This window comes from Oncorhynchus mykiss, chromosome 28 (genome assembly GCF_013265735.2).
Source record: "Oncorhynchus mykiss isolate Arlee chromosome 28, USDA_OmykA_1.1, whole genome shotgun sequence".
Lineage (NCBI taxonomy): Eukaryota > Metazoa > Chordata > Actinopteri > Salmoniformes > Salmonidae > Oncorhynchus > Oncorhynchus mykiss.
In genome coordinates, this window is record NC_048592.1 from 19,517,291 (window position 1) to 19,521,928 (window position 4,638).

The following is a 4,638-nucleotide window of genomic DNA, read 5'->3' on the forward strand; positions in this document are numbered from 1 at the left end:
GTAATAGGGGGAAGCTTTTTTCCACCCGCTGGCTGCAACACAGCCCGGAGGTGAAAGCTAATTGGATTGAGATGTACATCACCAAGGACAGCTCCAGATCAACGAGAGCGAGCCCGGGTAGATCTACGAACTCTACTCAGTGCAAGACCTGTGTCAACGAGGGAGGTTGCATGTTGTAATGTTCTAGTGTCTAGTCAAGCATTCAAAGTTTTTCTGAAGACTTTGATAGGAAAAAAAAAGAAAAAACACTGTTGCGGTTGAATGAAAATGTTAGCCTATACATTTCGACTTTTGGAATAGACTAGAACAACTTCCTTTTTCTCATATAGTTATGTAGTGTTACATTAGTCAGAAATAGGCTAGTATTGCCCAGACAAAAATAAAGCATAAAGTATTACGAATAAATCAGTAAAGTACATTTGTATATATTGTATAAGTCGTTATGGGAGCAAGAAGACCAGAGAAGAACCAAACCAACACTGTCCCCAAGGGCGAACAGGATATTCTTGGCTCCATGAAAATGTTAACTACGTTACTACCTCAATTATACTGAATGGAACATCTTTATACAAAATTCAACCAAGTAAGGCTCGTTATAAAATAATGGGATCAAAGAATCCGTGCTTGAAAATAACCACAACAGAACTATTTTTACATTTCGCACATGATGAATTCCAATGCCCTCAGTTTGTTCCTTAAAACAGTACTTTATGACTTGTTGTCACCTTGGATGAATGATATGATAATGTGTATTTTGGAGTTGCCTGTCCAGGCTCACCAGACCAGTTACATTACCAGGCTGCGGCAGGGACATCCCACATCCTCAATACAATAATAGATAGGGACTCCTCGTCCTTCCTTTGTACATTGGAATATGTAGACCATTATCAGCCAGGGAACCTAAATATCTCACGTTAGAGGTTTATTCTAGAAGGCTATTTCTGGTGAGCAGCCAGATGCAATCTGCCGCTGCCACCTCCAGCCAAGGGGAGGGTACCCTTTAGTGATGGGTCGTACGCCGCAACAACGGCTCTTTTTGAATCGCTCTTTTTGGTGAAAGTTGGGAACCGAATTACATATGTGAAAGAGCCGTTTATTTGGCTCCCTGATTTGCATACTGTACTGTTATTATTGCTTTTTGAGATTCAGACATGGATTATCTGCAGATAAATTATTAAAACATAATCTGAAGATGGTAATTCCTCATTGCAGGAACAAAATATTGAGGAGAGAGCCATATTCTGTTCCACACCATATTAGATTTAGGCATCCAATATTGGCCTACGCTGCCTCTGTAGCAGGTTGCTGGCAAGATAATAGGGACAGATCATTCTTCCCTAAGCCAAATGACAAGTCACGACAGTTTTCCAGCAAAGGCTACAGTAGTCTACTGCTAGTATGAAAACAGCATTGTTCCCCACACAATGTTTAAGATCTGACTGATAGTGGGGACATTGATGACTTCATAACGGAGAAGAGAAATAGCTGTTTCAAAAGTGACCACAAGAGGGGGTATGTTGCTTAATCAGAGAACAAAATATGTTCCACAGTATAAGCATATAAACTACTACTGTTCTCTGTAAGAACATTCTTTCGCATTGACAAAGTTTGACATTCAATCCAGTGGCGTACTTACATTACCACTAAACAAATCTGTCTGATTTTCCATTGACTCTTGTCTTACCCCAGTAAAATTAATATGAAATGATAGTAGAAAATTCCACTAAATTAAATACCTTCCATTATTATTTCATTAAATACCTCATAGTATATCATACATTTTAAAGCAATGTTTCATGACATTTATGACTAAGAACTCTGTACAGATGTAGGTTCTTAATTTGATCACCCTGTTGCAGGAGAACATGTAGTGTATTTAAGATTTAAAAGCCTTCTGAAGTTTTTAATTTCCACTTAGAAATTTCAGACTATATTTTCCATTACGAAAAATGTATCAACCCATAGAAATGTCCATTAATTATAATCCATATAATAATTCACATTCCCTGTTGCTGCAGGATTATTTTCCTGCTATAGAAAACGGGTTCAAATTAAGATCCTACATGTGTATGTGTTGGGACATTTATAGCTCAACTATATTGGCAATCAATCAAACATAGTAACACATTTCCAATTAAAAACACAATAAACTAGATGATGGCCAGGGACCATGCTAACCAAACAAATATTGACTGTGATTGGACTCAATAATAGAGGTGGTAATAATGGTTCATTGCCCAGGTTCCCAAAGAGAATTGTTTCAAGAGAAAACATGAACGTCTTATGAAAGCCATCATATAAAATAATTTTAAAAAACAACCATGAAGCCCGAAAAAGAAAGAAAATTCACGAGAACCAAAATGTGTACTTCAACCATGCTCTACCAAGGTTTTCCAGCACACAGCTTTGACCTACTACAGTAGCTATGTTAGTCTATTTGTATTTCCAACAATGTGTAGGCAGGTTGCTTAGGATTCAAACCTTCTCAAACAGCCTAATTCATATGCTCCCACAATAATATGATTTGTACCTCATACAAGGTAATGTATTGAATTCTTTCCACCCCACACTAAGACATTACTCAATTTTCAAGCTTTTCTTATTATTATATTCAAGCAAGCTTTGTTTTTATACTTACAAGACCAGCAGGCTTGATTGAGTGAGCTGTTTTGTCTTGTAGTAACGTGGTGCCTGCCTGTAATTCCTTAAACATTTATTTTATGTCATTGAAAAATAAAAATAAATCATAACATATTTTTTCATCAGTAGTTACCCAACATAATAGGCGGTGGTGTGTTTGACACAGTCACTCATATAGATATAGAGGTCTATAGGGTCTGTCTGCATTCCTTATTTCTATAACAGTTAGCTTACCTATGTAACTGTCATGTACTGTCATGTTGTGTCTTGTCTCTGTCCTTTCCCTTCACCCTGTCTCCCTCTGCTGGTCGTTGTTAGGTTACCTTTTCTCCCCCTCTTTCCCCCAGCTGTGTCTTGTCTCCTCCTAACCACCTCGTCACCCCTTTTCCCACCTGTTCCCTTTTTCCCTCTGATTAGGTCCCTATATCTCTCTCTGTTTCTGCTCCTGTCCTTGTCGGATTCTTGTTTGTTGTGTTTCATGCCTGAACCAGACTGTCGTCATGTTTGCTGTAACCTTGTCTTGTCCTGTCGGAATCTGCCGGTCCGTCTGAGCCTACCTATGTTTGGTAATTAAAGAAGCTCTGTTTAAGTTAATTCGCTTTTGGGTCCTCATTCACGCACCGTAACAGAAGAATCCGACCAAGAATGGACCCAGCGACTTCGGATCCTCTCCACTCAGCCGTCGGGATCCAGGGAGCGATGCTAGGCAGACACGAGCAGGAATTGTCTGCTGCTCGACATGCCGTTGAGACCCTGGCCACCCAAGTCTCCAACCTCACAGAACAGGTTCACCATCTCCGCCTCGATCCACCGGCCACTTCCAGGGCTTTCGAATCTCCGGAGCCCAGAATCAATAACCCGCCGTGTTACTCTGGGGAGCCCACTGAATGCCGCTCGTTCCTCACCCAGTGTGATATTGTGTTTTCTCTCCAGCCCTACACTTTCTCCAGGAGCACTGCTCGTGTCGCCTACGTCATATCTCTCCTTATTGGACGGGCTCGTGAGTGGGGCACGGCAATCTGGGAGGCAAGGGCTGAGTGTACTAACCAGTATCAGGACTTTAAGGAGGAGATGATACGGGTTTTTGATCAATCTGTTTTTGGGGAGGAGGCTTCCAGGGCCCTGTCTTCCCTATGTCAAGGTAATCGATCCATAACAGACTACTCTATTGAGTTTCGCACTCTTGCTGCCTCCAGTGGCTGGAACGAGCCGGCTTTGCTCGCTCGTTTTCTGGAGGGTCTCCGCGCAGAGGTAAAGGATGAGATTCTCTCCCGGGAGGTTCCTTCCAGCGTGGATTCCTTGATTGAACTCGCTATTCGCATTGAGCGACGGGTTGATCTTCGTCACCGAGCTCGTGGAAAGGAGCTCGCGTTCTCCGTTGCCCCCCTCTCCGCATCACTACCATCTTCCTCTGCCGGCTCGGGTGCTGAGCCCATGCAGCTGGGAGGTATCCGCATCTCGACTAAGGAGAGGGAACGGAGAATCACCAACCGCCTCTGTCTCTATTGCGGTTCCGCTGGTCATTTTGTCACTTCATGTCCAGTAAAAGGCCAGAGCTCATCAGTAAGCGGAGGGCTACTGGTGAGCGCTACTACTCCTGTCTCTCCTTCAAGATCCTGCACTACCTTGTCGGTCCATCTACGCTGGACCGGTTCGTCAGCTTCCTGCAGTGCCTTAATAGACTCTGGGGCGGAGGGCTGTTTTATGGACGAGACCTGGGCTCGGGAACATGACATTCCTCTCAGACAGTTAAAGGAGCCCACGGCCTTGTTCGCCCTGGATGGTAGTCCTCTCCCCAGGATTCAGCGTGAGACGCTACCTTTAACCCTCACTGTTTCTGGTAATCATAGTGAAACCATTTCTTTTTTAATTTTTCGTTCACCTTTTACACCTGTTGTTTTGGGCCATCCCTGGCTAGTTTGTCATAATCCTTCCATTAATTGGTCTAGTAATTCTATCCTCTCCTGGAACGTCTCTTGTCATGTGAAATGTTTAATG